Source organism: Ornithorhynchus anatinus, chromosome 2 (genome assembly GCF_004115215.2).
Source record: "Ornithorhynchus anatinus isolate Pmale09 chromosome 2, mOrnAna1.pri.v4, whole genome shotgun sequence".
In the NCBI taxonomy this organism is placed as follows: domain Eukaryota; kingdom Metazoa; phylum Chordata; class Mammalia; order Monotremata; family Ornithorhynchidae; genus Ornithorhynchus; species Ornithorhynchus anatinus.
The window spans coordinates 3526488-3539354 of NC_041729.1; the positions used below are offsets into that span (position 1 = coordinate 3526488).

Below are 12867 nucleotides of genomic sequence, written 5' to 3' on the forward strand. Positions count from 1 at the left end.
CGAATTGTCCATTCCAAGTGCTTAGTACAGTGTTCTGCACATAGTAAGCGCTCAATAAATACTCCTGAAGGAATGAACGAATGAAGTCTTCCCTGCTGAGCCCTCATTTCTTCTTTTCCTGCTCCCTTCTGTGTCTCCCGGCCCCGCAGCACTTCTGTTCCTATCCATAATTCATTTGTTTCCATGAATATCTCCCCTTCTAGACTGTAAGCTCGCTGAAGGCAGAGAATGCGTCTGCTACAGTGTTGTGCCGCACCTTCCCAAGCACCTAGTACGGTGTCCAGCGCATAGTAAGCTCTCAATAAGTGGGATGACTATGTGCCAGGCACTACTGAAATAATAATATGATAACGGTATTTGTTAAGCGCGTCATCCAACCGCTTAGTACAGTGCTCTGCACACAGTAAGTGCTCGATGAATAATAATAATAATGATGATGACAGTAATAATAATAATCCAATTATCTAAGCGCTAGGGTAGATACAAGTCGATCAGGTTGTCCCCCGTGGGGCTCAAAGTCTTCCTCCCCGTTTTGCAGATGAGGGAACTGAGGCCCAGAAGAGTGAAGCGACTCGCCCCAAGTCACACAGCCGATAAGCGGCGGAGCCCGGGATTAGAACCCACGACCTGACTCCCAAGCCCGGGCTCTACGCCACTGAGCCACGCTGCTTCTCCAGGGACATAAGTGCTGCGGATCTGGGAAGGGGGCGATGAATAAGGGGAGCAAGTCAGGGCGACGCAGAGGGGGGAGTGGGAGAAGAGGATGGGGGGCTTAGGGAAGGACTCTTCATTCACTGCTGTGTTTATTGAGCACTCACTGGGTGCAAAGCGCTCTGCTAAATGCTTGGGAAAGTACTGCACTACAATAAACCGTGACAATCGCCGCTCAGAGCCAGCTAACAGTCTAGAGAGGGGGAGGTTGACATCGACAGAGATAAACGTATCACAGATACGGACACGTGCGGCGTGGGGCTGGAACGGGTCGGGGGCAACAGTTGAGGGGGCGGCTCAGGGCGACGCAGAAGGGAGTGGGAGATGAGGAAGAGCGGGACACTGGGAGGAGATGGGCCTTCGAGACGGCTTTAATGGGGGGAGAGTCACCGTCTCTCCCCCAAACGCATCCGCGGGCCCCTCTCGGAGGAAAGGGAAAGGTCCGACCCCACAGACGACCACGGATGAGGATGAGGTCTGTCCTCCCCGCTCCTCCCTTGCCCTGATTTTCCCGTTCCTGTGCACGACTGGCTTCAGCCCCGCAGAAGGGGAAGGCGGGGGGGGGCGGGGGGGGAATCTACCTGTCGGGTTGCCATGGCGATGATCGGGGGGGGGGGCTCCCGGCGCGGTCAAAGTGCCAGGGGGGAGGCGGGAGGAGGGCGGGGGGGGCCGCATCCGTTCGGCGGCCCCGCGCTACTGCTTCCCCGCCAGCCGACCACGGCGGCGTTGGCCGGGACCCTCGCCGCCGGGTTGGAGACGGGAGGGGAGGGTGATCCCGTATCTACCTCGGCGCGTAGAACGGTGCCCCGCACATAGTAAGCGCTGAACGAATACCAGCATTATTAATCGGAGTCTTCTGACGACCGTTCCGGAAACAATCGTAAAATCGTCAGGTCTCGGGAGATGACAAGTCTAACTGGACCCCAAACCCGCGTTCCCACCCCCCCGGAGAGTAGGTGACGCCGAACTGGAGCCGGAGCACTCGGTACGTAGCACGTAGTAGGTACCCGGCACCCAGCAAGTGCTCAATAAATAGGAAGGAAGGAAGGGATATCACGACCCTGTTTCAAGAACGAAATGAGCCCCACGAAAACCAACGGGATTTTTCTCTATAAAGTGAATCAGATCTCAGACTCATTTCCAACGCCACGTAATAATGAGAATTACCCGTCCATCGCGGCATCGCGGCTGGAGCGGGGGGCCCGGGAGTCAGGAGGACGTGGGTCCTAATCCCGGCTCCGCCGCTGGTCCGCTGTGTGGCCTTGGACAGGTCACTTCACTTCTCCGTGCCTCGGTCACCCGATCCGTAAAAGGGGGATCGGGACCGCGAGACCCAGGAGGGACGGGGACTGCGTCCAACCCAATTTGCTTGTATCCGCTGTAGCGATCGGGACAGGTCGCTTCACTTCTCTGTGCCTCAGTTCCCTCATCTGCGAAATGGGGACGAAGACTGGGAGCCCCACGTGGGACAACCTGGTTACCTTGTTTCCCCTCGGCACTTTAGAACAGTGCTCGGCACACAGTAGGCGCTTAACGAATACCATTATTATTATTATTATTATTCACTGAGCGCTTACTGCGTGCAGAGCACTGTACTAAGCGGTTGGAAGAGTACACTTTAACAATATAACAAATTCCCCGCCCACAACGAGCTTGCGGTCTAGAGGCAAGGGGTCGGGCAACGGCCTGGCTTTCTTTTTTGTTGTTCTTTTCCCCCCATGGGACATTTCGTATCTATGTTTCGCCAACAGAGAACGTAGATGCCATCATCTACAACGATTAAAATCTCAATTTACAGTTGGGGGATTGACGATTCTATAAATTTCCCCCAGGCCGAGTTTCACCGGAGCACCCTGCTGACGCAAGGCCCCGCGGAGCGAACAGTGAACCGATTCACTGAAAAACGCTCAGCAAAGCACTGGCATCGTACGGCTGCTCTCGGTGCTCTTCGGCAGCGCTCAAAAGAAGAGCGCCTTGGCATCTTTTGGGGTTTTTTATTATTATTACTGGTATCTGTTAAGCACTTACTGAGGAGTGGGGTACACACCCGTCGCTAACGTCCGCCACGGTCCCCGTCCCACATGGGGCTCACAGTCTTAATCCCGTTTTACCGTGGAGGTAACCGAGGCCCCGAGAAGTGACTAGCCCGAGGTCACGCGGCGGACAACCGGTGGAGCCGGGATTAGAACCCAGGGCCGCCGGCTCCCAAGGCCGGGCTCTATCCGCGAGGTCGCAGGGCTTCTCGCGCGTCGCCGCGGGAGGTACACGGTGAATCGGGAACTGGAAATCGGTAGACTCCTCTAGACTTCAAGCTCGCTGCGGGCAGGGAATGTAACCATGACATTGTTCTGTTGTATTCACCTGAAGAGCCCAGGCTTGGGAGTCAGAGGTCGCGGGTTCCGATCCCGCCCCCGCCACTTGTCAGCCGTGGGACTTTGAGCAAGTCACTTCACTTCTCCGTGCCTCAGTTCCCTCATCTGTAAAACGGGGATGAAGACTGCGAGCCTCCCGCGGGACAACCTGATGCCCCCGGATCTCCCCCGGCGCTCAGAACAGTGCCAGGCACAGAATAAGCACTTAACAAATACCACCATTATCATTATTACTATTATTACGAGAGTGTTCTGCACTCGGTAAGTGCTCGATAAATATGAATGAAGGAGTGAATATCGCGAGCCCGTTTCGAGAACGAAACGGGCCCCACGAAAACCAACAGGATTTCCTTCACGAAGTTAATTAGATTTCAGCCCCGTTTCGAACGCCACGGGATATTGAGGCAAATCGTAGCTACGTCTGTACGTTTCATCTACATTCCTGGGGTCGAATTCAAAGGAGCACAATAGACGTACAACTCTAAATCATCATCATCATCATCCATGGTACTTACTGAGCGCTTACTGTGTCCAGAGCCCCGTACTAAGCACTTGGGAGAGCCCAATACTTCAGAACTAATCGCCCGAACAGAGAAGCGGCGCGGCTCAGCGGAAAGAGCACGGGGTTTAGGGGTCAGAGGTCACGGGTTCTAATCCCAGCTCCGCCACCTGTCAGCTGTGTGACTTTGGGCAAGTCCCTTCACTGCTCGGTGCCTCAGTTCCCTCATCTGTAAAATGGGGATTGAGACTGTGAGCCTCACGTGGGACGACCCGATGACCCCGCATCTCCCCCGGCGCTTACAACAGCGCTCGGCACATAGGAAGCGCTTAAGTAGCGTGGCTCAGAGAAGCAGCGTGGCTCACTGGAAAGAGCACGGGCTTTGGAGTCAGAGGTCATGGGTTCAAACCCCGGCTCTGCCACTTGCCAGCTGTGTGACTTTGGGCAAGTCACTTAACTTCTCGGTGCCTTAGTTCCCTCATCTGTAAAATGGGGATTAAGACTATGAGCCCCATGTGGGACAACCTGATTCCCCTGTGTCTACCCCAGCGCTTAGAACAGTGCTCGGCACATAGTAAGCGCTTAACAAATACCAACATTATTATTATTATTATTAAGTAATACCAACCTGATTATAATCATTCCTGGAACGCCCTCCCTCCTCACCTCCGCCAAACTAATTCTCTTCCCCTCTTCAAAACCCTACTTAGAGCTCACCTCCTCCGAGAGGCCTTCCCAGACTGAGCTTCCCCTTCTCCCTCTGCTGCCTCTCTGCCCCCCCTTCACCTCCCCTCAGCCAAGCCCTCTCTTCCCCCCCTCCCCCTCCGCTCCTCCCCCTCTCCCCTCCCCTCCCCTCAGCACCGTGCTCGTCCGCTCAACTGGATATATTTTCATGACCCTATTTATTTTGTTAATGAGATGTCCATCCCCTTGATTCTATTTATTGCTAGTGTTTCAATGAGATGTCCGTCCCCTCGATTCTATTTATTGCCATCGTTTTTGTCCGTCCGTCTCCCCCGCTTAGACCGTAAGCCCGTCAGAGGGCAGGGACTGTCTCTGTCTATTAGAGAAGCAGCATGGCTTAGTGGAAAGGGCCCGGGCTTGGGAGTCAGAGGTCACGAGTTCGAATCCCGGCTCTGCCGCTTGTCGGCTGTGTGACCGTGGGCGAGTCACTTAACTTCTCTGTGCCTCAGTTCCCTCATCCGTAAAACGGGGATTAACCGTGAGCCCCACGTGGGACAACCTGATGACCCTGTATCTCCCCCGGCGCTTAGAACGGTGCTCTGCACGTAGTAAGTGCTTAAATAATAAATAAATACTAATGTTGGTATCTGTTAAGCGCTTACTATGTGCCGAGCACTGTTCTAAGCGCTGGGGTAGACATAGGGGAATCGGGTCGGCCCACGTGGGGCTCACAGTCTTAATCCCCATTTTACAGAGGAGGGAGCCGAGGCGCAGAGAAGTGAAGTGACTCGCCCAGAGTCACACAGCCGACAAGTGGCAGAGCTGGGATTCGAACTCGTGAGCCCTGACTCCAAAGCCCGTGCTCTTTCCTCTGAGCCACGCTGCTTAACAGATACCGACATTATTATTATTCTCTGTTACCGATCTGTCCATTCCAAGCGCTTAGTCCGGTGCTCTGCACACAGTAAGCGCTCAGTAAATACCACTGAATGAATGAATATGCTTTCAAGCTGGGCCATGGGTTCTATTCCCGGCTCCGCCACTCTCCAGCTGTGTGGCCTTGGGCCAGTCACTCGACTTCTCCGTGCCTACGTGACCTCATCCGGAAAATGGGGATCGACTGACCCGGAGAAAGCCCCCCGAGGGGGCAGGCGGGCCGAGATCCCCGAAGGAACCCGGCCGACTCCGACCCATTGCCGCCAGGAGGAAGGAGGCGGTGAGTCAGAATGGCAGAAAGCAAGTCCGGGCTAGACTCAAGACGGTCTCGCCCAAACCAAGGCACCGGGGGGTTGGAAAGATCCACCCAATGTGTTTATCATGCTTTGCGCTGGTCACTGTGTTTTTCTTCGCGCGTGTCTTTCGGTAGTTGTCACAGATACAATTTGGCCAACACACACGAAGCAGACCTCTGCTCTCTCTTTAATAATGCTGGTATCTGTTAAGCGCTTACTACGTGCAGAGCACCGCTCTAAGCGCCGGGGGAGATACAGGGCGATCGGGTCGTCCCACGTGAGGCTCACAGTGAATCCCCATTTGACAGATGAGGTCACTGAGGCCCGGAGAAGTGAAGCAATAATAGTAATCATGTCGGTATCTGTTAAGCGCTTACTACGTGCAGAGCACCGCTCTAAGCGCCGGGGGAGATACAGGGCGATCGGGTCGTCCCACGTGAGGCTCACAGTGAAATCCCCATTTTCCAGATGAGGGAACTGAGGCCCAGAGAAGCGAAGTGACTCGCCCACGGTCACCCGGCTGACGAGTGGCGGAGCCGGGAGTCGAACCCACGACCTCCGACCCCGAAGCCCAGGCTCCTTCCACTGAGCCACGCCGCTTCCCCTCTCTTTACGACGGGAGCGTTTCCCCGTCGGAACCGGGGGGGGGGGGGGGGGGGGATTAAGGGTGGAGGGGTGGGCTCACAGTGGAGAGGGGGGGCGTGCGGAGCACTGTGCTGATAATGACGAGGGCGGGGTTTTTTGAAGCGCTTACTCTGTGCCAGGCGCTGTCCTGAGCGCTGGGGTGGATGTATAGAGATCTATGATTCTGTCTATCTTGATGATAGTGACGCCGGACTACCTGTTTTGTTCTGACGCCCGCTTAGACCGCGAGCCCGTTGCGGGGCAGGGACTGTCTCTATCTATCGCCGAACTGTACACCGCAAGCGCTCAGCACGGTGCTCCGCACACGGTGAGCGCACAATAAATACGACTGACTGAATGAATGAATACAAGCAAATCGGGTTGGAAAGAGTCCCCGCCCCGCACGGTGTCCGTCCCCATCTTCCAGATGAGGGAACTGAGGCCCAGAGAGGGGAGGTGACTCGCTCAAGGTTACCCAGCAGACGAGGAGCTGAGCCGGGATCAGGACCCACGGCCTTCTGACACCCAGGCCCGCCTTCTACCCGCCAGGCCGCGCTGCTACTAAGCGCTCGGGAGAGTACGACGGAGTCGGTAGGTGCGATTCCCGTCCGGAAGAGCCTTTCCGTGCGCAGGAGGAGACGGACGTGGAAGAACGGCCGGTGGGTCACTACTCCATTCCCCCGGCTGCCGGTTTTGGAGAAAAATCAGTCGGCACGGGAGTGAAAAGGGTGTCTTCCGTAACCCGAACCCAACTCTCCCCGCCTCCGAAAGAAGCCCGGCCGAGCCGTCCTTCGGCCGTCCACCTCGCGGCCCTCTCCACGCCTTCCCCTCGAAGGCAGGGATCCGAAAGCCCCTCGGAAAATAATGACGACGATAATGATGGTACTTCTCAAGCGCTCGCTACGTACCCAGCGCTGCTCCGGGAGAGAACCGAGTTAATCAGGTGGGACACGGTCCCTGTCCCACAAGGGGCTCACGTTCATAAGCCCCATTTTCCAGATGAGGTCACTGAGGCCCAGGGAAGTGAAATGACTCGCCCAAGGCCACACGGCAGGCACGTGAAGAGCTGGGGTTGGAATCCAGGTCCTTCTGACTCCCGGGCTCCGTCCGCTAAGCCACGCTGCTTCTCTAAGGGTGAACGGTCCCCTCTGACCCCTCCCTCTTCATTCCGCTGTCCATTACAGCGGTCAGTGGATCGCATTTCTTAAACGCGTACCGCCAGCCGGTCGAGGGCATCCATCTCCCATCCTCCTGTCTCTCCCCGCTTCAGTCTACGCTTCATTCCGCTGCCCAGATTCTCTTTCTCCAGAAAGGCTGTCACTCCCCTCCTCGACAACCTCCAGCGGTTGCCCATCAACCTTCGCGCAGGGCGGCTCAGTGGAAAGAGCCCGGGCTTGGGAGTCTGAGGTCATGGGTTCGAATCCCGGCTCTGCCACTCGTCAGCTGGGTGACCGTGGGCGAGTCGCTTCGCTTCTCTGGGCCTCCGTTCCCTCCTCTGGAAAACGGGGATTAACCGTGAGCCTCACGTGGGACCGCCCGATTACCCCGTATCTCCCCCTGCGCTTAGAACGGTGCTCGGCGCGTAGTAAGCGCTCAACGGATACCGACTCTGGACTTGGAGGCCGTCCGTCCCCTCGCCCCCTCCCACCTCTCCTCCCTCCTCTCTTCCTCCCGCCCGCTCCGCTCCTCCGCCGCCCGCCTCCTCGCCGTCCCCCGTCCTCGCCCGTCCCGCCGTCGACCCCCGGCCCCCGGCCTCCCGCGGTCCCGGGCCGCCCTCCCTCCTCGCCTCCGCCCGACTCGCTCTCTTCCCCTCTTCGAAGCCCTCCCGAGGGCTCGCCTCCTCCGGGAGGCCCTCCCGGACCGGGTCCCCCTTTTCCTCCGCTCCTCCTCCCCTCCCCATCGCCCCTCTTCCCTCCCTCTGCTCTACCCCCGTCCCCTCCCCACAGCACTTGTGCATATTTGTACATATTTATTATTCTATTTATTTTATTAATGACGCGTCCATATCTCTGATCCTATTTATCCATTTCGATGCTATCGACGGGCGTCTACTTGTTTTGTTTTGTTGTCTGTCTCCCCCTTCTAGACTGCGAACCTGTTGCCGGGTAGGGACCGTCTCCATCCGTGCCAGACTGTACTTTCCAGGCTCTCAGTACAGTGCTCTGCACACAGGGAGCGCTCCATAAATCCGATCGAATGAAGGGAGAGCACTATACTAGGCACGTGGAGGAGGACGAAATAACAGGAGTCGGTAGACACGTTCCCAGCCCACGAAGAGCTTTCAGTCTAGAGGGAGCCCGTACGGTCTAGAGGGAGAGACGGACGTCAACGGAAGTAAAGCGATGAGGGATATTTATGGAAGTTCGGAGGGGTGACTGGAAGGAGCGGATCCAAGGGAATCCCAAATTCCCCGATGACGGACTGCCTGAGGAGCAGCGTGGGTTCTAATCCCGGCTCCGCCACTTGTCAGCTGGGTGACTTTGGGCGAGTCACTTCACTTCTCTGGGCCTCAGTGACCCCCTCTGGAAAATGGGGATGAAGACTGTGAGCCCCACGGGGGACGACCTGATCACCTTGGATCCCCTGCGGCGCTCAGAACTGTGCTTTGCACATAGTAAGCGCTTAACAGATGCCATCGTCATTATCATTATTAGTGGATAGGGCCCGAACCGAGGAGTCAGAAGGACGCGGGTTCGCATCCCGGCTCTGCCGCTTGTCTGCCGCGTGACCTTGGGGAGGTCACGTCGCTTCTCTGGGCCTCGGTTACCTCATCTGGGAAATGGGGATTGAGAACAGGAGCCCCCACGTGGGACGGGGACCGTGTCCAACCCCATTTGCTCGTACCCATCCCGCTGCCTGGTGCAGACAGTGAGCGCTCGACAAATATCACTATCATCAATATTATCATTACTGATAATAATGATAAAATCATTCGCCAAGACCGCTGGCAGCCACATCACCCGAAAGGCTCGTGGTTAGATGCCGGCAAACGATGATACGCACATCAGCTCAACATTCAAGTCGGCTTGTAGGGGGAAACGGTGGAAGATTATGACAACATTCTCTCCCCGAGCCCTTCCCTTTCGGGAACGAAAACGTTCCGTGAGATCGCGCGACAGAATCAGGGGCGCACCGATCGATAGCGAGAAGTAATGAAATGATGGCGTTCTTTATGAGGTTTAGGGCTCTGGCCACATAAAAGCTTAATCTCTGCGGTAAAAATTACTTCAGATAAATCACGGCGGCGACTCGCCGTTCTACGGACGCTCGCAAAGGCGGCCTTTTGGAAGGAAGATGGTGCCCGGCGCTTAGAAGAGTGCTCGGCACATAATAAGCGCTTAACGAATGCCATCGTCATTGTTATCATTATCACACGCCCCTCGGCTTCCGTTCCAAGGGAGGCGCGCTTTAGGACGGTAAGTGAGACTCCTTTTTAATTAAACGTATCCTTGAGCATTTTAAAAACGGAGGAACAGATAATCGATCATCTTGGCAAGTGCCGTCGGCAGAGCAACGAACAGAAAAAAAAAAATAGCCCCGGAAGAACAAACGGTACGCCGGGGATGCGAGCCGTTGAAATCGACTCCGATAATCTCTGCCCTCGTCGGGTTTTTTTTGAGTGCTCGGGGAGTGCGGGGCACTGTACTGAGCGTGGGGGAGAGTGTCACGCAAGCCAGGAGCCTGCAGTCTGGCCATTAAAATCAAGAAATGAGAAAAAACGAGTACGTACGTAAGTCCCGTGGGGCTGACCGTGGGGTGACTATCGAGCGCTTGAAACGTAGCAGGGAAACGGGGACCGGGTCACTTCTATTAACGCCCATCTCCCCCTCTAGACCGTAAGCTCGCTGTAGGCAGGGGCTGTGCCTGTTCTATTGGACTCTCCCAAGCGTTCAGTACAGCGCTCTGCACAGGGGAAGAGCTCGATAAATAACCATCCACTGACTGCGCAGACCACGGTACTAGGCGCCCGGAAGAGAACGACACATCGAAGTCGGGAGAGGCGGACCCCTGCCCGCGAGGAGCTTCCACTCCAGCCCGGAGTGCGAGCGCTTAGAACGGTGCCCGGCACATAGCGAGCGCTTAACAAACGCCATCGTCGTTATTACGATAGCAAGCGCTTAACAGTGACATCGGTTATTAGACCACGGCCCTGGGAGTCGGAGCGCCTGGGTTCTAAGCCCCGCTCTTTCGCTCAACTGCATTTATCGAGCGCTCGCTGTAACGATGAATAATAATAGAGATGGCATTTGTTAAGCGCTGACTATATGCAAAACACTGTTCTAAGCGCTGGGGTTGATACAAGGGAATCAGGTCGGCCCAGGTGAGGCTCGCGGTTAATCCCCATTTTCCAGATGAGGTAACTGAGGCCCAGAGAAATGAAGCGACTAGCCCCAAGTCACACGGTTGACAAGCGGCGGAGCGGGGATTTGAACCCGTGACCTCTGATTCCCGAGCCCGGGCTCCTTCCACTGAGCCACGCTGCTCCTCTCTGCGCCGAGCACCGTACTGAGCGCTTGGGGGGGGGGGGGGACGGGACAACAGAAGGATCAACAAACGCATTCCCCGCCACTTGTCTGCCGTGGGATCTTGGGCAGGTCGCTTCACTCCTCTGTGCCTCAGTCCGACCCTACTCTAGACTGTAAGCTCACTGTGCAGAGAAGGTGTCAGTTGTATTATTGTACTCCACTCTCCGAAGTGCTCGGCACAGTCCTCTGCACGCGGTAAGCACTCGATGAACACCACCGATCGGGGATCAAATCCCACCCCCCGCGACTTAACCTGGGAGCCCCAGGGGGGACGGGGGCTGCGTCCAACCCGACTAACCCGACGAACAGGGAAGCAGCGCGGCTCGGCGGAAAGAGCCCGGGCTTGGGAGTCCGAGGTGGTGGGTTCTGATCCCGGCTCCGCCCCTTGCCGGCTGGGTGACCGTGGGCGAGTCACTTCACTTCTCTGGGCCTCGGTCCCCCCGTCTGTTAAATGGGGATTCACACTGGGAGCCCCACGGGGGACAACCTCATCACCTTGGATCCCCCAGCGCCCTGCGCATAGTAAGCGCTGGAATACCACCGTTTATTTTAATTTTTGATTTCAGACGGGGGAGACAGCCGTGAATAGAAATCAATAAATGGCAGAGAGGGACGTGAGTGGGGTGGGGCCGGGGGGGTGGGGGGTGGGGGTGAAGAAAGAGAGTCGGGGCGCCGCGGAAGGGAGGGGGAGAAGAGGAAAGGGGGGGGCTTAGTCGGGGAAGGCCTCCGGGAGGAGACGGGCCTTCCGAAAGGCTCTGAGGGCGGGGGAGGGGAACTGTCGGCGGGATCTGAGGAGGGAGGGCGTTGGAGGCCAGAGGCGGGACGGGAGCCGGGGGCCGGCGGCGGGATCGAGGCCCGGCGTCAGACGTCGGCGATTCGGCACCGACCGCGCCAGGGATCTCGGTCTCCCGTCTGAAGCGGAACTCTACCCCAGCGAGACGCTGCAACCTGCCTTCAGTTCTAATCCGGAAACTCCGGCTCCCACGGCCAAATTCATCTCCGGCTCGGAGGGCAGCCGCGCGGGCGAGTGCTTCCTTCCGTGAGGACGCCTCGTAGAGCACCGCCGATCGTTACCCGGCACCGGCGGAGGGGCCTTCCGATCGATCGTGTCTATACATCCCCGACATTCTGCGGGGTGGGGGGAGAAGACGCCGAATTGAAAAAGCAGCGTGGCCTAGCGGCTCAGGGCCGCCTGTCGGCCCGTGTGACCTCGGGGGGGGGGGGGGGGTCACCCGACTTCCCCGCGCCTCAGCTCCCTCCTCTGTAAAACGGGGATGAAGAGCGTGAGCCCTACGTGGGACGACCTGTATCTACCCCAGCGCTCAGAACAGTGCTTGGCACACAGGAAGCACTTGGATACCAACGTTCTTATTATTATTAGAGCCCGGGCTTGGAGAGATGCCTTGGGTCCCGATCCCGACTCCGTCGCTAGTCTGCCGCGTGACCCCGGGCAAGTCGTCTCACTTCTCCGTACCTCATTTCCTTCGTCGGTAAGGTGGGGGTGAAGACTGTGAGTCCCGTGCGGGCCCTGATCATCTTGTATCTCCTCCAGCGTTTAGTAATAATAGTAATAATGACGATGTTGGTATCTGTTAAGCGCTCACTACGTGCCGAGCACCGTCCTAAGCGCCGGGGTAGATACGGGGTGATCAGGTCGTCCCACGTGAGGCTCGCGGTTCATCCCCATTTTCCAGATGAGGTAACTGAGGCCCGGAGAAGTGAAGTGACCTGCCCACGGTCACACAGCCGACGAGTGGCAGGGTTGGTATTTAAGTGCTTCCTATGTGCCGAGCACTGTTCTAAGCGCTGGGGTAGATACAGGTCGTCCCACGTAGCGCGGAACCTGGCACGCGGCGAGCGCCTAACAGATACCGTTCAAAAACGAACCAAAAGCCTGACGATCTCGGATCTAGCCCGGCGCTTAGAACGGCGCCCGTCAGAGTGAGCACTAAACAAATACCATTAAAAGACAACTGATTATTTTGTAGCCACCCCAGCGCCTGGCACGGCGCCGGCCGCGTAGAAAAGGGCTTAGCAAATACCAATGACGAGAATAAGAAATCTGATTATCTTGTATCTACGCCACGGCTTGGCCGAAGCCGATCCCAACGCTTAGTACGGCGCCTGGCGCAAAGTAAGTGCTTAACAAGTATAGTAAGTGCTCCGCCACCTGTCAGCTGTGTGACTTCGGGCGAGTCGCTTCACTTCTCCGTGCCTCA

The 12867-nt window shown here is 56.9% G+C and overlaps 1 protein-coding gene across 1 annotated transcript in view; it reads right to left on the reverse strand.

Annotated features, from left to right (window-relative positions):
* The window catches only part of MED13L (mediator complex subunit 13L), a 304408-nt gene that overhangs the window by 131794 nt on the left and 159747 nt on the right, over nt 1-12867 (reverse strand). The gene's annotated exons all lie outside the window — the stretch shown is intronic.